The sequence below is a fragment of the Arachis hypogaea genome, chromosome 19, assembly GCF_003086295.3.
Source record: "Arachis hypogaea cultivar Tifrunner chromosome 19, arahy.Tifrunner.gnm2.J5K5, whole genome shotgun sequence".
Lineage (NCBI taxonomy): Eukaryota > Viridiplantae > Streptophyta > Magnoliopsida > Fabales > Fabaceae > Arachis > Arachis hypogaea.
The window spans coordinates 124,056,449-124,081,242 of record NC_092054.1 but is presented as its reverse complement, the minus strand read 5'-3'; the positions used below and the strand labels follow the sequence as shown (position 1 = coordinate 124,081,242).

At 38.4% G+C, this 24,794-nt stretch overlaps 1 non-coding gene across 1 annotated transcript; it reads left to right on the top strand.

The window, feature by feature from the left end:
* Positions 1–10,369: 10,369 nt before the first annotated feature.
* On the top strand, positions 10,370–10,477 carry LOC112782150 (small nucleolar RNA R71). Its single transcript, XR_003192887.1, has one exon. It is a non-coding gene; the product is annotated as a small nucleolar RNA R71 (small nucleolar RNA).
* Positions 10,478–24,794: the final 14,317 nt, after the last annotated feature.

Sequence of the window (24,794 nt, the reverse complement as noted above, 5' to 3'; positions counted from 1 at the left end):
AAAGCATTGCTTTGCTTTTTTTTCCATAACCACTAATGCCTCAAGGGATGCACTTTCCTCCACAGAATTTTTGGGAGCAAATCAACACCTCCCTAGGAAAACTAAGTTCCAACATGGGACAACTAAGGGTGAAACATCAAGGGCACTTCATCATCCTTCATGAAATTAGAGAAGATCAAAGAGCAATGAGGGAGGAGCAACAAAGACAAGGAAGAGACATAGAAGAGCTCAAGGACATCATTGGTTCCTCAAGAAGGAAACGCCACCATCACTAAGGTGGACTCATTCCTTGTTCTTAAATTTTCTATTTTTCATTTATTTTATGTTAAATGTTTAATTATGTTTGTGTCTTATTACATGATCATTAGTATCTAATTGTCTATGCCTTAAAGTAGTGAATATGAATCCATCACCTCTCTTAAATGAAAAAGGTTTTAAAAACAAAAGAACAAGAAGTACATGGTTTCGAATTCATCCTTGAAACTAGTTTAATTATTTTGAGGTGGTGATAATACTTTTTGTTTTCTGAATGAATCCTTGAATAGTGCATATGCCTTTTGAATTTGATGTTTAAGAATGTTAAATATGTTGGCTCTTGAAAGAATGATGACAAGGAGACATGTTATTTGATAATCTGAAAAATCATAAAAATGATTCTTGAAGCAAGAAAAAGCAGTGAATACAAAGCTTGCAGAAAAAAAAAAGCTGAAAAAAATATAGCGAAAAAAAAAGAGAAAAAGAACAAGCAAGCAGAAAAAGCAAAAAGCTCTTAAAACCAAAAGGCAAGAGCAAAAAGCCAGTAGCCCTTAAAACCAAAAAGCAAGGGTAAATAAAAAGGATCCAAAGCTTTGAGCATCAGTGGATAGGAGGGCCTAAAGGAATAAAATCCTGGCCTAAGCGGCTAAACTAAGTTGTCCCTAACCATGTGCTTATGGCGTGAAGGTGTCAAGTGAAAACTTGAGACTGAGCGGTTAAAGTCAAGGTCCAAAGCAAAAGCAGAGTGTGCTTAAGAACCCTGGACACCTCTAATTGGGGACTTTAGCAAAGCTGAGTCACAATCTGAAAAGGTTCACCCAGTTATATGTCTGTGGCATTTATGTATCCGGTGGTAATACTGGAAAACAACGTGCTTAGGGCCACGGCCAAGACTCATAAAGTAGCTGTGTTCAAGAATCAACATACTGAACTAGGAGAATCAATAACACTATCTGAACTCTGAGTTCCTATAGATGCCAATCATTCTGAACTTCAATGGATAAAGTGAGATGCCAAAACTATTCAAGAGGCAAAAAGCTACAAGTCCCGCTCATCTGATTGGAGCTATGTTTCATTGATAGTTTAGAATTTATAGTATATTCTCTTCTTTTTATCCTATTTGATTTTCAGTTGCTTGGGAACAAGCAACAATTTAAGTTTGGTGTTGTGATGAGCGGATAATTTATACGCTTTTTGGCATTGTTTTTACATAGTTTTCAGTATGATTTAGTTAGTTTTTAGTATATTTTTATTAGTTTTTAATTAAAAATCACATTTCTGAACTTTACTATGAGTTTGTGTGTTTTTCTGTGATTTTCGGTATTTTCTGGCTGAAATTGAGGGACCTGAGCAAAAATCAGATTCAGAGGTTGAAGAAGGATTGCAGATGCTGTTGGATTCTGACCTCCCTGCACTCAAAGTAGATTTTCTGGAGCTACAGAAATCCAAATGGCGCGCTTCTAATTGCGTTGGAAAGTAGACATTCAGGGCTTTCCAGCAATATATAATACTTTATACTTTTCCGAGTTTAGATAACGCAAACTGGCGTTGAATGCCAGTTCCATGTTGTAGTCTGGCGTTCAGCGCCAGAAACAAGTTGCAAAGTGGAGTTCAATGCCAAAAACACGTCACAAACTGGCGTTCAACTCCAAGAATGACCTCTCCACCTGTAAACTTTAAACTCAGCCCAAGCACACACCAAGTGGGCCCTAGAAGTGGATTTCTGTAAACCCTAGTAACTAGTTTAGTATAAATAGGACTTTTTACTATTGTATTTACATCTTTAGTTTCATCTTTAGATCACGTTTGGGGGCTGGCCATTCGGCCATGCCTGACCCTCATCACTTATGTATTTTCAACGGTAGAGTTTTTACACACCATAGATTAAGGTGTGGAGCTCTACTGTTCCTCACGAATTAATACAAAGTACTACTATTTTTCTATTCAATTCAACTTATTCCGCTTCTAAGATATTCATTCGCACTTCAACATGAATGTGATGATCGTGACACTCATCATCATTCCCTATGAACATGTGCCTGACAACCACTTTCGTTCTACCTTCGATTGAATGAGTATCTCTTGGATTTCTTAATCAGAATCTTCGTGGTATAAGTTAGAACCCATGGATGGCCATTCTTGAGATCCAGAAAGTCTAAACCTTATCTGTGGTATTCAGAGTAGGATCCGGGAAGGGATGGCTGTGACGAGCTTCAAACTCGCGAGTGCTGGGCGTAGTGACAGACGCAAAAGGATGGTGAATCCTATTCCAGTATGATCGATAACCTCCAGATGATTAGCCATGCAGTGACAGCGCATCGGACCATTTTCACAGAGAGGACGGGATGTAGCCACTGACAACGGTGATGCCCAATATACTGCTTGCCATGGAAAGGAGTAGGATTGATTGGATAAAGACAGCAGGAAAGCAGAGGTTCAGAGGAACGAAAGCATCTTTCTACGCTTATCTGAAATTCTCACCAATGAATTACATAAGTACCACTATCCTATTTTATATTTTATTTATCTTTTACTTATCAGTTCATAAAATCAGTTGAATCCGCCTGACTGAGATTTACAAGGTGACCATAGCTTGCTTCATACCGACAATCTCCGTGGGATCGACCCTTACTCACGTAAGGTTTATTACTTGGACGACCCAGTGCACTTGCTGGTTAGTTGTACGAAGTTGTGAAACAGAATTAAGAACATGAACGTGCGCATGTAGTTTTTAGCACCGTTACCAAGGAAGTAAAGATCACGATTTCGCACACCAAGCCCCCTTGGTGATGAAGATCATGCATCAAACCTTTTCGGTGGTGAATCCTTTGACCTTGAAGAATCCTCTCCTGATGAGATAGAAAGTGATGCAGAGGTAGATCTCTTTCATCCTCCCATTTATGACTTAAGTGATGGAAAAGAGTTAGATGAATTTGATGAACAAATGATTGAAACTAAGAAAGTTTGCAAAGAGGTAGAAGAATTCAAAGAAGAGCACAAGGGAGTTGAGCTTGCAAGCCCATTGGAAACACCTCTCCCAAAGCCATTATCATCCAATACAACTTTTAAGTGGGTAAAATTCTTATCCTTAACCTTTACTCCCCCACTTGAATATGGTCTACTCGAGACGGATGGTCAACTTAGTGCTCTCTGTGGCTTTAAGAGTAAGAGGGAGATGGTTAGTGGTAGGAGTTGTCCTGCAAGGATTGGTGTAGAGCTCGATTGAATGGGTCTAGGAAGTCGTTTGGGTACTTCATTGAGAATTCAGATTGCTTGCCACCTGGTTGAAAAAATGATAACCAACAAGAAGACGGGTGCAAAAGCAAGGTTTGGGACCCCGGAATTCGATCTAGCAATCAACACTCTTGGGGCCTTGTCACTTGCTTTAACTTACTCGAAGGCTTTATGTGCCTAGTTGGTGCGCAGAAATTGTGATTACACTTTGATTATGTAAAATTCATTGCTCTTTCTTTCCCTGGTAATGGCGCCAAACACATGATGCCAATACCATGGTTCACAACTTCGCACAACTAACCAGCAAGTGCACTGGGTCGTCCAAGTAATACCTTACGTGAGTAAGGGTCGAATCCCACGGAGATTGTTGGTATGAAGCAAGCTATGGTCACCTTGTAAATCTCAGTCAGGCGGATATAAAATAGTAATGTGGTTTTCGAAATTAATTAATAAAAGAAGGATAGAAATACTTATGTAAATCATTGGTGAGAATTTCAGATAAGAGAATAGAGATGCTTTCGTTCCTCTGAACCTCTGCTTTCCTGGTATCTTCATCCAATCAGTCTTACTCCTTTCCATGGCTGGCTTTATGTGATACATCACCATTGTCAATGGCTACTTTCGGTCTTCTCTCGGGAAAATGATCCAAATGCCCTGTCACGGCACGGCTAATCGTCTGGAGGCATCACCCTTGTCAATGGTTTCATCCTATCCTCTCAGTGAAAATGGTCAACGCACCCTGTCACGGCATGGCTATTCATCTGTCGGTTCTCGATCATGCTGGAATAGGATTTACTATCCTTTTACGTCTGTCACTACGCCCGGCAATCGCGAGTTTGAAGCTCGTCACAGTCATTCAATTATTGAATCCTACTCGGAATACCACAGACAAGGTTTAGACCTTCCAGATTCTCTTGAATGCCGCCATCATTCTATCTTACACCACGAAGATTCTGATTAAGAGATCTAAGAGACACTCATTCAATCGAAAGTAGAATAGAAGTGGGTGTCAAGCACGCGTTCATGGGGAATGATGATGATTGTCACGTTCATCACATTCAGGTTGAAGTGCGAATGAATAACTTGGAAGCGAAATAAGATGAATTGAATAGAAAACAGTAGTACTTTGCATTAATCTTTGAGGAACAGCAGAGCTCCACACCTTAATCTATGGAGTGTAGAAACTCTACCGTTAAAAATATATAAGTGAAAGGTCCAGGCATGGCCGAATGGCCAGCCCCTCTGATCTAAGAACCAGGCGTCCAAAGATTCAAAGATGTCTAATACAATAGTAAAAGGTCCTATTTATAGTAAACTAGCTACTAGGGTTTACAGAAGTAAGTAATTGATGCATAAATCCACTTCCGGGGCCCACTTGGTGTGTGCTTGGGCTGAGCTTTAACTTTCCACGTGCAGAGGCCATTTGTGGAGTTGAACGCCAGGTTTTGATCCATTTCTGGCGTTCAACTCTGGTTTTTGATCCCTTTCTGGCGCTGAACTCCAGAATTGGGCAAAGGGCTGGTGTTGAACGCCAGTTTGCGTCGTCTAAATTTGGGCAAAGTATGGACTATTATACATTGCTGGAAATCCCTGGATGTCTAATTTCCAACGCAATTGGAAGCGTGCCATTTTGAGTTCTGTATCTCCAGAAAATCCACTTTGAGTGCAGGGAGGTCAGAATCCAATAGCATCAGCAGTCCTTCTTCAACCTCTGAATCTGATTTTTGCTCAAGTCCCTCAATTTCAGCCAGAAAATACTTGAAATCACAGAAAAACACACAAACTCATAGTAAAGTCCAGAAATGTGAATTTAACATAAAAACTAATGAAAACATCCCTAAAAGTAACTAGATCCTACTAAAAACATACTAAAAACCATGTCAAAAAGTGTATAAATTATCCGCTCATCACAACACCAAACTTAAATTGTTGCTTGTCCCCAAGCAACTGAAAATCAAATAGGATAAAAAGAAGAGAATATACTATAAATTCCAAACTATCAATGAAACATAACTCCAATCACATGAGCGGGACTTATAGCTTTTTGCCTCTTGAATAGTTTTGGCATCTCACTTTATCCATTGAGGTTCAGAATGATTGGCATCTATAGGAACTCAGAGTTCAGATAGTGTTATTGATTCTCCTAGTTCAGTATGAGGATTCTTGAACACAACTTCTTTATGAGTCTTGGCCGTGGCCCTAAGCACTTTGTTTTCCAGTATTACCACCGGATACATAAATGCCACAGACACATAATTGGGTGAACCTTTTCAGATTGTGATTCAGCTTTGCTAAAGTCCCCAATTAGAGGTGTCCAGGGTTCTTAAGCACACTCTTCTTTTGCTTTGGACCTTGACTTTAACCGCTCAGTCTCAAGTTTTCACTTGACACCTACACGCCACAAGCACATGGTTAGGGACAGCTTGGTTTAGCCGCATAGACCAGGATTTTATTCCTTTAGGCCCTCCTATCCACTGATGCTCAAAGCCTTGGGATCCTTTTTATTTCCCTTTCCTTTTGGTTTTAAGGGTTATTGGCTTTTTGCTCTTGCCTCTTGGTTTTAAGAGCTTTTGGCTTTTTCTGCTTGCTTTTTCTTTTTCTTTCTATTTTTTTTCGCCTATATTTTTTTTTCTGCAAGCTTTGTTCTTTGCTGCTTTTTCTTGCTTCAAGAATCATTTTTATGATTTTTCAGATTATCAAATAACATGTTTCCTAGTCATCATTCTTTCAAGAGCTAACATATTTAACATTCTTAAAACAACAACTTCAAAAGACATATGCACTGTTCAAGCATTCATTCAGAAAACAAGAAGCATTGTCACCACATCAATATAATTAAGCTAAGTTCAAGGATAAATTCGAAACTCATGTACTTCTTGTTCTTTTGAATTAAAAACATTTTTCATTTAAGAGAGGTGATGGATTCATAGGACATTCATAACTTTAAGACAAAGTTACTAACTACTAATGATCATGTAATGAAGACACAAACACAGATAAGCACATAACATAGAAAACGAAAAACAGAAGAAATAAGAACAAGGAATGAATCCACCTTAGTGATGGTGGCGTTTCCTTCTTGAGGAACCAATGATGTCCTTGAGCTCTTCTATGTCTCTTCCTTGTCTTTGTTGCTCCTCCCTCCTTGCTTTTTGATCTTCTCTTATTTCATGAAGCATGATGGAGTGCTCTTGATGTTCCACCCTTAATTGTCCCATGTTGGCACTTAATTCTCCTAGGGAGGTGCTGATTTACTCCCAATAGTTTTGTGGAGGAAATTGCATTTGAGGCATCTCCGGGATCTCATGGTGATGAGCTTCTTGCACCTCTTGAGCTCCATGAATGGACTCTCTTGCTTACTCCATCTTCTTCTTAGTGATGGGCTTCTCTTCCTTAATGGGAATGTCTCCTTCTATGAAAGCTCCAGCTGAGTAACATAGATGGCAAATAAGATGAGAAAAAGCTAGCCTTGCCATGGGGGATGACTTTTCGGCTATTTTGTAGAGTTCATTAGAGATGACTTCATGAACTTCTATTTCGTCTCCAATCATGATGCTATGAATCATGATGGCCCGATCCACAGTAACTTCAGATCGGTTGCTAGTGGGAATAATGGAGCATTGAATGAACTCCAACCATCCTCTAGCCACAGGCTTGAGGTCCAATCTTCTTAGTTGAACCGGCTTGCCCTTGGAGTCAATCTTCCATTGAGCTCCTTCCACACATATGTCCATAAGGACTTGATCCAACCTTTGATTAAAGTTGACCCTTCTAGTGTAGGGGCATTCATCTCCTTGCATCATGGGCAAGTTGAACGCCAACCTCACATTCTCCGGACTAAAATCTAAGTATTTCCCCCGAACCATTGTAACGTAGTTCTTTGGATCCGGGTTCTTACTTTGATCATGGTTCTTGGTGATCCATGCATTAGCATAGAATTCTTGAACCATTAGGATGCCGACTTGTTGGATGGGATTTGTTAGAACTTCCCAACCTCTTCTTTGAATTTCATGTTGGATCTCTGGATACTCATTTCTTTTGAGTTTGAAAGGGACCTCAGGGATCACCTTCTTCTTGGCCACAACATCATAGAAGTGGTCTTGATGGGCTTTAGAGATGAACCTTTCCGTCTCCCATGACTCGGAGGTGGAAGCTTTTGTCTTCCCTTTTCCTTTCTTAGAGGATTCTCCGGTCTTAGGTGCCATCAATGGTAATGGAAAAACAAAAAGCTTATGCTTTTACCACACCAAACTTAGAATATTGCTCGCCCTCGAGCAATAAAAGAAAGAATAGAGGAAGAAGAAGAAAAAAATATGGAGAAGAGGGGTAAAGTGTGTTTCGGCCAAGTAGAGAGGAGAGGGTTGTGTTGTGTGAAAATGAGGAAGAATGGAGGGCTATATATAGGGGAGGGAGGGGGGGAAGGTTTCGGCTATATGGGTGGGTTTGGGTGGAAAATTGGTTTTGAATTTTGAAGGTAGGTGGAGTTTATGAGGTAGGTTTATGGGGAAGAGTGAATGGATGTGAGTGGTGAAGAGGTGATGGGGAAGAGAGATTGAGGTGATTGGTGAAGGATTTTTGGGGAAGGGTGTTTATGGGATTGTATGAAAGAGAGGTGAGAAGAAGTGAGTGGAGGTAGGTGGGGATCCTGTGGGGTCCACAGATCCTGAGATGATCGTGTGGGGTCCACAGATCCTGAGATGATCCTGTGGGGTCCACAGATCCTGAGATGATCCTGTGGGGTCCACAGATCCTGAGGTGTTCAAGGATTTACACCCTTGCACCAATTTAGGCATGCAAAATGCCCTTGCACGCAACTCTGGGCGTTCAGCGCCAGGTTGGTGCCCATTTTGGGCATTCAACGCCCATTTACTGGCCATTTCTGGCGTTGAACGCCAGAACCATGCTTGTTCTGGGCGTTCAGCGCCCAGATACTGCCCATTTTGGGCGTTCAGCGCCAGAACCATGCTCTGTTCTGGCGTTGAATGCCAGACAGATGCTCCTCCAGGGTGTGATTTTTCTTCTGCTGTTTTTTATTCCATTTTTAATTTTTTTGTTTATTTTGTGACTCCACATGATCATGAACCTATAAAGACATATAACTAAGAAAAATATAGTTAGATAAATAAAAATTGGGTTGCCTCCCAACAAGCGCTTCTTTAATGTCAATAGCTTGACAGTGGGCTCTCATGGAGCCTCACAGATGTTCAGAGCATTGTTGAAACTCTCCAACACCAAACTTAGAGTTTGGATATGGGAGTTCACCACCAAACTTAGAGTTTGGTTGTGGCCTCCCAACACCAAACTTAGAGTTTGACTGTGGGGGCTTTGTTTGACTTTGCTTTGAGAGAAGCTTTTTATGCTTCCTCTCCATGGATGCAAAAAGAGATCCTTGAGTTGTAAACACAAGGTTGTCCTCATTCAATTGAAGGATTAATTCTCATTTTTCCACATCAATCACAGCTCTTGCTGTGGCTAGGAAAGGTCTTCCTAGGATGATGGATTCATCCTCTTCCTTTCCAGTATCCAGGACTATGAAATCAGCAGGGATGTAAAGGCCTTCAACCTTTACTAACACGTCCTCTACTTGTCCATAAGCCTGTTTTCTTGAATTATCTGCCATCTCTAATGAGATTTTAGCAGCATGCACCCCATAGATTCCCAATTTCTCTATTACAGAGAGTGGCATGAGGTTTATTCCTGAACCAAGGTTACACAGAGCCTTAAAGATCATGGTGCCTATGGTACAAGGTATTATGAACTTTCCAGGATCCTGTTTCTTCTGAGGCAATGTCAGTTGATCCAGATCACTTAGTTTATTGGTGAACAAGGGAGGTTCATCTTCCCAAGTCTCAATACCAAATAATTTGGCATTCAGCTTCATGATTGCACCAAGAAACTTGGCAGTTTGCTCTTCAGTAACATCCTCATTCTCTTCAGAAGAGGAATACTCATCAGAGCTCATGAAGGGCATAAGGAGGTTCAATGGAATCTCTATGGTCTCTAGATGAGCCTCAGAGTCCTTTGGTTCCTCATAGGGAAGCTCCTTATTGATCACTGGACGTCCCAGGAGGTCTTCCTCCTTGGGATTCACGTCCTCCTCTCCCTCTTTGGGTTCGGCCATTTTGGTTATGTCAATGGCCTTGCACTCTCCTTTTGGATTTTCTTCTGTATTGCTTGTGAGAGTACTAAGAGGGATTTCAGTGATCCTTTTACTCAGCTGGCCCACTTGTACTTCCAAATTTCTAATGGAGGATCTTGTTTCATTCATGAAACTCACAGTGGCCTTAGATAGATCAGAGACTAGATTTGCTAAGCTAGATGGATTCTGCTCAAAATTCTCTGTCTGTTGCTGAGTGGATGATGGAAAAGGCTTGCTATTGCTAAACCTGTTTCTTCCACCATTATTAAAGCCTTGTTGAGGCTTTTGATCCTTCCATGAGAAATTTGGATGATTTCTCCATGATGGATTATAGGTGTTTCCATAAGGTTCACCCATGTAATTTACCTTTGCTATTGCAGGGTTCTCAGGATCATAAGCTTCTTCTTCAGGAGAAGCCTCTTGAGTACTGTTGGATGCAGCTTGCATTCCATTCAGACTCTGAGAAATCATATTGACTTGCTGAGTCAATATTTTATTCTGAGCCAATATGGCATTCAGAGTATCAACTTCAAGAACTCCCTTCTTCATAGGCGTCCCACTATTCACAGGATTCCTTTCAGAAGTGTACATGAACTAGTTATTAGCAACCATGTCAATGAGTTCTTGAGCTTCTGCAAGCATTTTCTTTAGGTGAATGGATCCACCTGCAGAGGTATCCAATGACATCTTAGCTAAGTCAGACAGACCATCATAGAATATGTTCAGGATGGTCCATTCTGAAAGCATATCAGAAGGACACTTTTTGGTCAGTCCTTTGTATCTCTCCCAAACTTCATAGAGGGATTCACCTTCCTTCTATCTGAAGTTTTGAACATCCACTCTAAGCTTAATCAGATTTTGAGGAGGAAAGAACTTGGCTAAGAAAGCCTTGACCAGCTTATCCCAAGAGTTCAGGCTGTCTTTAGGTTGAGAATCCAACCATATTCTAGCTCTGTCTTTTACAGCGAAAGGGAAAAGCATGATCCTGTAGACTTCAGGATCTACTCCATTAGTCTTAACAGTATCACATATCTGCAAGAATTCAGTTAAGAACTGAAAAGGATCTTCAGATGGAAGTCCATGAAACTTGCAGTTTTGCTGCATCAGAGAAACTAATTGAGGTTTCAGCTCAAAGTTGTTTGCTCCAATGGTAGGAATGGAGATGCTTCTTCCATGTAAATTGGAATTAGGTGCAGTAAAGTCACCAAGCATCCTCCTTTCATTATTATTATTTTCAGCTGCCATCTCCTCTTCCTGTTCGAAAATTTCTGAAAGGTTATCTCTGGATTGTTGTATTTTAGCTTCTCTTAGTTTCCTTTTCAGAGTCCTTTCAGGTTCTGGATCTGCTTCCACAAGAATGTTCTTGTCCTTGCTCCTGCTCATATGACAAAGAAGAGGGCACAGAAAAATAATAATAATAGGGATCCTTTTTACCACAGTATAGATGTTCCCTTATGTGAGTAGAAGAAAAGAAGAAGAAATTCGAACACAGATAGAAGAGGGGGTTCGAATTTGGTGAGTGATGTGAGGAAGAGATGTTAGTAGATGAATAAATAAATAGAATAAGATGAGAGAGAGAGAGGATTTTCGAAAATAATTTTTTTGAAAAAGAGTTAGTTGATTTTTGAAAATAGTTTTTGAAAAAGGTTAGTGGTTTTTCGAAAATTAAAATGAAAAAATTAAAATTTTAGTTAATTAAAAAGAAATTTTTGAAAAAGGGGGAAGATATTTTCGAAAATTAGAGAGAGAGAGTTAGTTAGGTGGTTTTGAAAAAGATAAGAAACAAACAAAAAGTTAGTTAGTTAGTTGAAAAAAAAAATTTTGAAAAGATAAGAAGGTAGGAAGTTAGAAAAGATATTTTGAAATCAAATTTTTTGGAAAAGGTGAGATAAGAAGATATTTTTGAAAAGATATGATAGAAATTAGTTTTTGAAAAAAAGATTTGATTTTTAAAAATACAATTAATGACTTGATTCACAAGAAATCACAAGATATGATTCTAAAACTTAAAGTTTGAATCTTTCTTAACAAGCAAGTAACAAACTTGAAATTTTTGAATCAAAACATTAATTGTTATTGTTATTTTCGAAAATTTGATATAAAAATAAGAAAAAGATTTTTGAAAAATATTTTTGGAATTTTCGAAAATAACTAAGAAATTTGAAAAAGATTTGATTTTTGAAAAAGATTTTGAAAAAGATAAGATTTTCAAATTGAAAATTTGATTTGACTCATAAGAAACAACTTGATTTTAAAAATTTTTGAAAAAGTCAATCCAAATTTTCGAATTTGATGAGAGAGAAAAAGGGAGAGATATTTTTTTGATTTTTTTGAATTTTTAATGATGAGAGAGAAAAATATGAAAATTATGCAATGCATGAGAATTTTAGATCAAAACATGTGATGCATGCAAGAATGCTATGAATGTCAACATGAACACCAAGAACACTATGAAGATCATGATGAACATCAAGAACATATTTTTGAAAAATTTTTAATGCAGAGAAAACATGCAAGACACCAAACTTAGAATTCTTTAATGCTTAGACACTAAGAATTCAAGAATGCATATGAAAAACAAGAAAAGACACAAAACATGCAAATGCAAAGATCAAACAAGAAGACTTACCAAGAACAACTTGAAGATCATGAAGAACACTATGAATGCATGAGAATTTTCGAAAAAATGCAAGATGCATATGCAATTGACACCAAACTTATAACATGACACATGACTCAAACAAGAAACAGAAAAATATTTTTGATTTTTATGATTTTCTAAAATTTTTTTTTGGATTTTTCGAAAAATTAATTGAAAAAGAAAAATAAGGATTCCAAAATTTTTAATATGAATTCCAGGAATCTTGCATTCTTAGTCTAAAGCTTCAGTCCAGGAATTAGACATGGCTCACTAGCCAGCCAAGCTTTCAATGAAAGCTCCGGTCCAAAACACTAGACATGGCCAATGGCCAGCCAAGCTTCAGCAAGATATCAGAATATACTGCTCATTACTTGTCAAATATGTAACTTGCCTCTATGCTAATGGTTTGGAAGCCTCAGTCCAAAAGAATTTAGACATGGCTTTGCAGCCAGCCAGGCTTCACATGCTTCATGAAACACTAGAATTCATTCTTAAGAATTTTGAATCTAAAAATTTTTTTTTGAAAACATTTTTATTTTTTCGAAAACAAAAGAAAAATTTTTGAAAGAGTTTTTTTGAAAACTTTTTGAAAACAAAACAAAAAGAAAATTACCTAATCTGAGCAACAGGATGAACCGTCAGTTGTCCAAACTCGAACAATCCCCGGCAACGGTGCCAAAAACTTGGTGCACAGAAATTGTGATTACACTTTGATTATGTAAAATTCATTGCTCTTTCTTTCCCTGGTAATGGCGCCAAACACATGATGCCAATACCATGGTTCACAACTTCGCACAACTAACCAGCAATTGCACTGGGTCGTCCAAGTAATACCTTACGTGAGTAAGGGTCGAATCCCACGGAGATTGTTGGTCTGAAGCAAGCTATGGTCACCTTGTAAATCTCAGTCAAGCGGATATAAAATAGTAATGTGGTTTTCAAAATTAATTAATAAAAGAAGGATAGAAATACTTATGTAAATCATTGGTGAGAATTTCAGATAAGCGAATAGAGATGCTTTCGTTCCTCTGAACCTCTGCTTTCCTGGTATCTTCATCCAATCAGTCTTACTCCTTTCCATGGCTGGCTTTATGTGATACATCACCACTGTCAATGGCTACTTTCGGTCTTTTCTCGGGAAAATGATCCAAATGCCCTATCACGGCACGGCTAATCGTCTGGAGGCATCACCCTTGTCAATGGTTTCATCCTATCCTCTCAGTGAAAATGGTCAACGCACCCTGTCACGTCACGGCTATTCATCTGTCGGTTCTCGATCATGCTGGAATAGCATTTACTATCCTTTTGCGTCTGTCACTAGGCCCGGCAATTGCGAGTTTGAAGCTCGTCACAATCATTCAATCATTGAATCCTACTCGGAATACCACAGACAAGGTTTAGACCTTCCGGATTCTCTTGAATGCCGCCATCATTCTAGCTTACACCACGAAGATTCTGATTAAGAGATCTAAGAGACACTCATTCAATCGAAAGTAGAACGGAAGTGGTTGTCAGGCACGCGTTCGTGGGGAATGATGATGATTGTCACGTTCATCACATTCAGGTTGAAGTGCGAATGAATAACTTGGAAGCGAAATAAGATGAATTGAATAAAAAACAGTAGTACTTTGCATTAATCTTTGAGGAACAGCAGAGCTCCACACCTTAATTTATGGAGTGTAGAAACTCTACCGTTAAAAATACATAAGTGAAAGGTCCAGGCATGGCCGAATGGCCAGCCCCTCTGATCTAAGAACTAGGCGTCCAAAGATGATCAAAGGATCAAAAGATAATCCAAAGATTCAAAGATGTCTAATACAATAGTAAAAGGTTCTATTTATAGTAAACTAGCTACTAGGGTTTACAGAAGTAAGTAATTGATGCATAAATCCACTTCCGGGGCCCACTTGGTGTGTGCTTGGGCTGAGCTTTAACTTTCCACGTGCAGAGGCCATTTGTGGAGTTGAACGCCAGGTTTTGATCCATTTCTGGCGTTCAACTCTGGTTTTTTATCCCTTTCTGGCGCTGAACTCCAGAATTGGGCAGAGAGCTGGCGTTGAACGCCAGTTTGCGTCATCTAAACTTAGGCAAAGTATAGACAATTATACATTGCTGGAAAGCTCTAGATGTCTACTTTCCAACGCAATTGGAAGCGCGCCATTCCAGAAACTCTACTTTGAGTGCAGGGAGGTCAGAATCCAACAACATCAGCAGTCCTTCTTCAACCTCTGAATCTGATTTTTGCTCAAGTCCCTCAATTTCAACCAGAAAATACCTGAAATCACAGAAAAACACACAAACTCGTAGTAAAGTCCAGAAATGTGAATTTAACATAAAAACTAATGAAAACATCCCTAAAAGTAACTAGATCCTACTAAAAACATACTAAAAACCATGTCAAAAAGCGTATAAATTATCCGCTCATCACTAGTCTGGGACCCCGGAGGCTATTGGAATTGCAAACATTGGTGGAGATTCCTAGATGAGTTCAAGCACAAGCCACCATGACAAGGTTCTCACCAAATGTCCAACTTAAGGACTTTAACTAAAAGTGCTAGGTGGGAGACAACCCACCTTGGTATAATCTTTCATTTTTATTCTTAGTTTTATTTTATTTTATTTTTGTTAGTGTTCATTCATTATTTCTGCATAATCATCTGCATTCTGCATTTTGCATTAAAAAAAGGGGCAACCCACGCGCGCGCGTAGGCCACGCGTGGGCGTCAATTCCCAATTTTGCTATCCCATCCAACGAACAGAAAGTTTTGATGGAATCGTGCAGTTGGTGTGCTCTGCGCACACTTCGACCCACACATACGCGTCTAGGACGCGTGCGCGTCACATGAAACTTGGGAAATCCACGTGTACGCGTCAAGCATGCGCACGTGTGGACATGGCAATTAGCGTAAATGGGTGTTTGACCCGAGAGTTGTGCTGCCTTCGCGCTAGAACTATGCTAGAGGCACAAAATCACCCCACGTGTATGCGTCCCTGATGCGTGCGCATAATTTCGCTTTCAGACCACCCACGCGTACGCATGGGCGACGCTTACGCGTCGATTGGCTAACTCAGTTTTCACGCGTACGCATGATACACGTGCGCGCGTCGTGCCCTGTTTTTCAAATTCTTCCTTCTTTCTTCTCTCCTTTATCCTTCTTTCTTCATCCTTTCTTACATTCTTCTTCTTCATTTCTTTAACTTCTCATCCTTATTCTCTTTTATTCTATTTTCCTTATTCCATTTTCATACTATTCTTCCTTGCGTTTTAATTTTGCTCATGTTTTTATATTCTTTTCTACGTTTCCTATTTTCTTCGTTGGTGTTAAATGTTCTTATTCAACTGTTGTATCTTTTCTTGCATTATTTTAGCGCTTCATGATTTGTTTTACATTTTTGGGTTATATTATTTAAGTCAATGCTAATCTCTTACGATACTTGTACTCCTTTTGCATTGACATGAATTTATATTGTCTTTCATTACCCACTATCTCTTTCCCCATTGTTGCACTTTTTGCACTATTGATATGCCATTTGCTTCTACTGTTCTCTCACTTACATGTTGTAGCTACCATGTAATTGAGACCATCATTATTTGGCATTAACCCAACCATATTTTAATTGTTTTCTATCTTTGTTGTTGGGTTACTTTTCTTTCCTTTTTTCTTCTTTCAGGATGGCCACCAGGAAGGGAACTAGAAGACGTTACATGAGGCAACGGACAAGTCCATCTGCACAATCTCTAGGGAAAAGCATCAGTTGTAGCAATCCGTCCACTTGCACATCTTAGTATGCACCGAGGATGGTGCAATCTTTAAGTGTGGGGAGGTCGATACCGGCTTCCGTGGGTTAGTCATTTCCTATTTCAACACCAATGTTTAATTTTCCTTGTTAAATTAGTTGTTGCATTTGCATGTTTGATTGCATGTTGCTTGATTTTGTGCATATTTTACCACTACTTGGTTGGAGTGATAAATTCTTTTCAAGTCCATGTTTTATAGCATTTTACTAATTTAAATTAAAACTTTTGTGTTAAACTTGATTGAAGATTGTAATTTGGAACATGGTTTATAGCTAAGAACACACAACTTGTGAGATTTTGAGCTTAATTACATGGTTACATTATTTAACCATAATATTTTATTCTTGTGTGTTTCCTTCTCTATGATTGTAATCTATATTTTGTTCCATTCTATATGTCTACTGTTTAGTGTATTTGCATGCATGCATAAGATTGAGGCCATCAATTGTTATTAGCTCACTTATCCCAAATAGCCTACCATTCCATTTACCTTTGTTAGCCACTTTGAGCCTTTTTATCCCCTTTGTTCTATATTTTACCACATCACTAGCCTTAAGCGAAAAAATAATTAATTACCCCAATTGAATCTTTGGTTAGCTTAAGATAGAGATTGTGTATTAATTAAGTGTAGGGAACTGTGGAAATCTGGGTTAATGGGAATGTGTTATGTTTCTACTTTATGTGAATATTGGGAATTTGGACACCTACTCATGTGAAACCAAAAAAATCAAATACCTATGTGCATTGATATGTTATATTTGCTTTCAAAAAAAAAACTAAAAGAAGTTATTTTACAGCATAAATAAATAAATAAATAGGGGACAAAATCACCCCAATGTTAAGTTTAATAGAAGGTCAATGCATATGTGGTGGAATTAAAGAAAAATTTGATACATGAGTATGTGTTGTAAAAGTGGGAATTTTGGGTAGCTAGGCATGGTTTTAGAATTACATAGAGTGTGTTTGTGTTAGGTGAGAGCTTAAGTTAGTCGAAGATTCATATTGTAGCTCACTTAGCCATACATGTATCCTCACCCTTACCTTAGCCCCATTACAACCTTGAAAAGACCTCATGATGTTTGCATTGGTATACTAAATATTTGTTGATTGGTTAGATGAAGAACAAAGTTTTAGAAAGCATGACTAGAGAAGAGTAGAGTGATTAACCCTAGACACTTGAGATATTAGAGTGCATATATACTACCAGTGAGGGTTCAATGCTTGATTCTTTGTTCCCTGCTTTCATGAGCTATCTTTTTACAAGTTTACTTGTCTTTTATTTTGTAATTTGAATTAATAAAATCAGATTTATGCTTGTCTTGAAGAACTTATTTACTTTTAACCAAGTAGGTAGAAACATCTTAGCAAATAGTTGCATTCATATATAGGTTGCATTTCATGAGTCTTACTTTTTCCCATTTATTCTTTTGATCTCCTTGAGTTTAGCATGAGGACATGCTAATATTTAAATGTGGGGAGATTTGATGCACCACTATTTCATGGTACATCTTGTGCTTAATTGAGTGGATTTTATCGAATATTCTCACACTTATTCATAGAATTCGCATGTTTTATATTTTCCTTCCTAATTTTGTGCTTTGATTGAAAACATGCTTCTTTGGCCTTAAATTTGCTATGTTTAGTCCTCTCTTTTATACCATTCAATGCCGTGATCCATGTGTTAAGTATTTTCAGGCTTCATAGGGTAGGAATGGCTTAAAAGATGAAAAGGAAGCTTGAAAAAATGGAAGGAACGTAAGAAACTAAGGAGCTAACCAGCGAGGAACGATGCGTGCACGTACCTGACGCGTACGCGTGGAACGCGAAAAGGACCATCGACGCGTGCGCGTGACTGACGCGTACGCGTGACAAGGAATTTTGCCAAATGACGCGCACGCGTGACCGATCGTACACGTGACATGCGCCACGTGTAGAAAATGCAGAAAACGTTGAGGACAATTGGTGCACGAAATCGTGATTGTTCATTCCTTGGTAACGGCGCCAAAAACTTAATACGCACGTTCATAATCTTAGTTTTTTTTTCACAACTTTGCACAACTAACCAGCAAGTGCACTAGGTCGTCCAAGTAATAAACCTTAGTGAGTAAGGGTCGATCCCACGGAGATTGTCGGCTTGCAGCAAGCTATGGTTATCTTGCAAATCTCAGTCAGGCGGATTCAAATGGTTATGGTGAATTGATAGTTAAAATATAATTTAAATATAAAATGGGATAGAGATACTTATGCAATTCATTGGTGAGAATTTCAGATAAGCGTATGGAGATGCTTTTGTTCCTTCTGAACCTCTGCTTTCCTACTGTCTTCATCCAATCATTCATACTCCTTTCCATGGCAAGCTGTATGTTGGGCATCACCGTTGTCAATGGCTACATTCCATCCTCTCAGTGAAAATGGTCCAAATGCGCTGTCACCGCACGGCTAATCATCTGTCAGTTCTCGATCATGTTGGAATAGGATCCAGTGATCTTTTTGCGTCTGTCACTACGCCCAGCACTCGCGAGTTTGAAGCTCGTCATAGCCATCCCTTCCCAGATCCTACTCGGAATACCACAGACAAGGTTTAGACTTTTCGGATCTCAAGAATGGCCGCCAATAATTCTAGCCTATACCACGAAGACTCTGATCGTAAATCAGGAGGCTATGAGATATGCATTCAAGCTTGCTTTCATGTAGAGCGGACGTGTTTGTCAGGCATGCGTTCATAAGTGAAAATGGTGATGAGCATCACATAATCATCACATTCATCATGTTCTTCTGTGCAAATGAATATCTTAGAGAAGAAATAGGCTTGAGTTGAATAGAAAAATAATAGTACTTTGCATTAATTCATGAGGAACAGTAGAGCTCCACACCTTAATCTATGGTGTGGAGAAACTCTACCATTGAAAATATATAAGAACAAGGTCTAGACATGGCCGAATGGCCAGCCTCCCCAAATGGCATATGAATTCGAAAATAGGGAAAAAGACCCCTAGTACAATAGTAAAAAGTTCTATTTATACTAAACTAGTTACTAGGGTTACAGAATTAAGTAAATGATGCAGAAATCCACTTCCGGGCCCACTTGGTGTGTGCTTGGGCTGAGCATTGAGCTTTCATGTTTAGAGATTCTTTTTGGAGTTAAACGCCAGGTTGTAGCCTGTTTCTGGCGTTTAACTCTGATTTGCAACCTATTTCTGGCATTTAACTCCAGAATAGGGCAGGGAGTTAGCATTTGAATGCCAGTTTGCATCATTAAAACTCGATCAAAGTATGGACTATTATATATTTCTGGAAAGCCCTGGATGTCTACTTTCCAACGCAATTGAGAGCGCGCCAATTGGGTTTCTGTAGCTCCAGAAAATCCACTTTGAGTGCAGGGGGTCAGAAATGTGATTTTTATTTAAAAACTAATAGTAAAGTCTAGAAATGTGATTTTTATTTAAAAACTAATAAAAATATATTAAAAACTAACTAAATCATACTAAAAACTATGTAAAAATAATGCCAAAAAGCGTATAAGTTATCCGCTCATCAGCAATTTTGGGCTGAGTTTAGACCCAATTTTCGGCCCAGAAAATACAGATTAGAGGCTACAGAATGGGGGAGTGCATCCATTCATTCATACAATATTCATTCAAAATTTTAGGTTTTAGATGTAGTTTCTAGAGAGAGAGGCTCTCTCCTCTCTCTAGGTTTTAGGATTTCTCTTAGTTTTAGCTTTATTTCTTCTCAATTCCAGTTGTAATGTTCCTTTAATTTAGTTCTCTTCTACTTTTATTTTTTCTATAATTCTAGTTTATTTATTTTCCTTGTTGATTACTTTATGTTGATAATTTGGTTCATGAATTCACATGTTAGATTTGATTTCCCTTATTAATGCAAGTTGAGGTATTTCATATTTATTGCTTCTTCCTTTATTTGTTAATCATTGATGCTTGCAATTATTGGTTTTAGATTTATTATCTCTTATTGCTTTTCTATGCGTTTATGTTGTACCTTCCAAGTGTTTGATAAAATGCTTGGGAGGATTTTAAGTTAGATTTTTCTATTCTTAACTTGGATTGATTAATTGGAGACTCTTGAATTATCAAAGGTCTTTTATTGATTGGTATTTGAGACTTGCTAGTTGATTTGAATTCCACTAACTCTAGTCTTCCCTTGAGAGTTGACTAGGACTTGAGGAATCAAATTGATTTATCCACTTGACTTTCCTTCATAGTTAGAGGTTGACTAAGTGGGAGCAAAAGACAATTATTATCATAATTGATGATGATAATAAGGATAGGAATTCCAATTCTCAATACTTGTTAAGACTTTTCTTAATTGTTAGTTTATTTTTCTTGTCATTTACATTCCTTGTTCAATCTTTCAAAAACCCAAAAAGATACTTTTCTATAACCAATTATAAGTAGCATACCTCCTTGCAATTCCTTGAGAGACGACCCAAGGTTTAAATACTTCGGTCTATTTTATTGGGTTTGCTTTAGTGACAAACAAGTTTTTGTATGAAAGGATTCTTTGTTGGTTTAGAAACTATACTAACAACGAGAATTTATTGTGAATTCTTTACTAGCAAAAATCCGTTCATCAGCGACCCGGGTTAGACAAAGACCAAAACGAACGACCTCTTATAAATATTGGTTGACACCGACCTCTCCCAAAGAGCTCGGCCAAATTGCTATAAGGGCCCAAATAGGCCCAAAGCAGAAGACAACAGCCCACCTAAAGGCGGCTGGCAAAAGATAAAGACATCCTCCACAAAAAGATTAGATAAGATAACAAACTTATCTCAAGGAAGGTCACTCCCTACTACTATAAATACACTGGAGCACCCAGGTATAATTCATACTCTAATTCTACACAAAAAACCTACTCAAAGCCGGTGCTAACTTAAGCATCGGACCACTACCCTTTGGTCATCAAGGATCAGCAACATCTCAAGGTTTAGCAAGTCGGACATGACAGCTCTAGCCACAACAGCAGATCTCCTCCGAGATCGACCTTCAGTTTCAAGTAACACTTGGAACATTGGCGTCGTTGCCGGGGAACCTGGAAGTCATCCCATCATCATGGAGGACAACCTTGACAATGATCATAACTCTGGTTTGGAGGACAGAACGCCGCATAAGAACACAGATACTGATGAGTCCATATTTGATGGTATATTTGACTCAATTTGGATGGATTCTAGCACATGAACTCACACTTAAGCACAAAAATAGCATACTTTTGTGTTTTGTCCTCAAATTGATCCTAAATGTGAAAACATGCAATTTTGTGCTTGAAATTAGCAATTTAATTCCAATTTTATCCCATTTGATGCCATGACATATTTGCTAAGTGATTTCAGACTTTGGAGGCAAGAATGGATAGACAAAAGTGGAAGAAAGCATGTACAAGGGAAAAAATATGAAGAAAACAAGGAAAAGCACACACAGCAAAGTGTGCGTGCGCACAAGTACTTGTGCGTACACAGAGGTCAACATTCAGCCAAGTGTGCGGACGCATACATCTGTGCGTCCGCACAGGTCCTTGCACGTGATTTCATTAATGAAGCACATGCTTCTCGAATTTTGAGGCCTCTTGGCCCATTTTGGAAGGCTTGAATGATGAATTGGAGTGCTATATCAAGGGGGATTGAAGCCATATGAAGGCATTAGAGTAGAGGCCACATTTTTACATTTTTTTAGCATAGTAATTAGGAGTATGAGTAGTGTAGATAGTACAATTCTCTCTTAGGGTTTACTTCATCTTCAATGTAGCATTTTATAGCAAGCTTTGATTTTGGATTTTGCTTCTTTAATTGTAATTACTCTTTAATTCCTCTTTAATTACAATGTCTTTATTTTCAATTTCCTTTGGTTCAAGTTACTTTGTTCATATTTGCAATTTTGAGTTTCTTGAAGTTTTGGTTGATGAATTTTATGTTTCATGCTTCCTTTATGTTTGATTGCTTGTTTATGTTTGGTTGTGTTGATAGTTGGTTGTAGTTTTCCATTTTACTTTGTAATTTTCCATGTTTTACTTTTATGCACACAAGGTGTTTGTGAAAATGCCAACTTTAGATTTTAAGTAGATTTTCACACCTTGGCTTGGGATTTGAGTTCCTAGGATACTAGAGTCATAATGTTTGACATTTAGTGGTAATTCTTGGGTAGTAAATTGACTCTTGTTTCCATTGACGCTAGCCTTTTATCAACTAGTTTGGTAAGTTGGCTAGGACTTATGGATTAAGGTCAATTATGCTTGCTTGACTTACTCCTCGATGTTTGGGGTTAACCAGGCGAGATTGACTCATCATAATTACCATAGTTGTGGTTATGGCAATGATAGGATTCTTAGACTCTCATTCCCAAGTCAAGGATTTCATTGCATTTATAGCATTTTCACTAGTTTTGATCTTGTTTTCTCTTTACTTGCATTAATTCCCAATTTTGATCATTGCTTAGTTCTTTGATTTCTTAGTTCTTTTAATCTTTTGTTCTTTGATTGCAAAACCCTTTTTTCCTCCACAACCGAAAGCGTAACACTTCCAATTGCATCCTAGGGAGAACGACCCGAGGTTTAACTACTCTCGGTTTATATGCTTTGAATGTGAAAATACTAAACTTTGATTGAGAGGATTCTTTGTTGGTCTAGGCTATACTTGCAACGAACCTATATATATATATATATATATATATATATATATATATATATATTGATTAATTCTAGATCGACAATAGTCCACTCATTAAGTTTTTGGTGCCTGGTACATGGAATCGTGATCGCACACTTTTCACACAACTCCGTGCAGCTGACTAGCAAGTGCACTGGGTCGTCCAAGTAAAACCTTAAGTGAGTAAGGGTCGATCCCATGGAGATTGTCGGCTTGAAGCAAGCTATGGTCATCCTTGTAAATCTCAGTCAGGCATATTCAAATGGTTATGGGATTTTGATAATTGAAATATAATTAAAACAGAAAATAAGATAGAAGCACTTATGTAATTCATTGGTGGGATTTCAGATAAGCGTATGAAGATGCTTTGTTCCTTCTGAACCTCTGCTTTCCTTTTGCCTTCATCTAATCATTCATACTCCCTTCCATGGCAAGTTGTATGTTGGGGGATCACCGTTGTCAATGGCTACCGTCCGTCCTCTCAGTGAAGATAGTCCAAATGCACTGTCACCGCACGACTAATCATCTGTCGGTTCTCACTCATATTGGAATAAGATCCATTGATCCTTTTGCGTCTGTCACTACACCCAACACTCGCGAGTTTGAAGCTCGTCATAGTCATCCCTTTCCAAATCCTACTTAGAATACCACAGACAAGGTTTAGACTTTCCGGATCTTAGGAATGGCCGCCAATAATTCTAGCCTATACCACGAAGGTTTTAATCTTAGATTAGAAACCCAAGAGATATGCATTCAAGCTCATTTTTAGGTAGAACGGAAGTGATTGTCAGGCACGCGTTCATAGGTGAGAATGGTAATAAGTGTCACTAGTTCATCACATTCATCATGTTGAAGTGCGAATGGATATCTTAGAGAAGAAGTAGGCATGAATTGAATAGAAAAACAATAGTAATTGCATTAATTCATGAAGAACAGCAGAGCTCCACACCTTAATCTATGGGGTATAGAAACTCCACCGTTGAAAATACATAAGTGAAAATAGGGTAGACATAGCCGAGTGGCCAGCCTCCCATGGAGGTCTCAGAACATAAAAACTACATAACGTGTTCCAGAGATAATTCGAAGATGAAAATTCAATAGTGAATAGGTCCTATTTATAATAAACTAGTAACCTAGGGTTTACAGAAATAAGTAATTAATGCAAAAATCCACTTCCGGGCCCACTTGGTATGTGCTTGGGCTGAGCATTGAAGCTTTGACATGTAGAGACTTTTCTTGGAGTTAAACACCAGCTTTGGTGCCAGTTTGGGCGTTTAACTCCAGCTTTTATGCCAGTTCTGGCGTTTAATGCCAGAATAGGGTAGAAAGTTGGCGTTTAAACGCCAGTTTGCGTTATCAAATCTCGGGCAAAGTATGGACTATTATATATTTCTGGAAAGCCCAGGATGTCTACTTTCCAACGCAATTGAGAGCGTGCCAATTGGGTTTCTGTAGCTCCAGAAAATCCACTTCGAGTGTAGGGAAGTCAGAATCCAACAGCATCTGCAGTCCTTTTTCAGCCTCTGAATCAGATTTTTGCTCAGGTCCCTCAATTTTAGCCAGAAAATACCTATAATCATAGAAAAACACACAAACTCATAGTAAAGTCCAGAAATGTGATTTTTATTTAAAAACTAATAAAAATATAATAAAAAGTAACTAAAACATACTGAAAACTACCTAAAAACAATGCCAAAAAGCGTATAAATTATCCGCTCATCACAACACCAAACTTAAATTGTTGCTTGTCCCCAAGGAACTAAAAACAAAGTAGGATAAAAAGAAGAGAATATATAATAAATTCCGAAAACATCTCTGAAGATCAGTCTTAATTAGATGAGTGGGGCTCTTAGCTTTTTGCTTCTGAATAGTTTGGCATCTCACTTTATCCTTTGAAGTTCAGAATGATTGGCTTCTATAGGAACTCAGAATTCAGATAGTGTTATTGATTCTCCTAGTTCAGTATGTTGATTCTTGAACACAGTTACATTATGAGTCTTGGCCGTGACCCTAAGCATTTTGTTTTCCAGTATTACCACCGGATACATAAATGCCACAGACACAT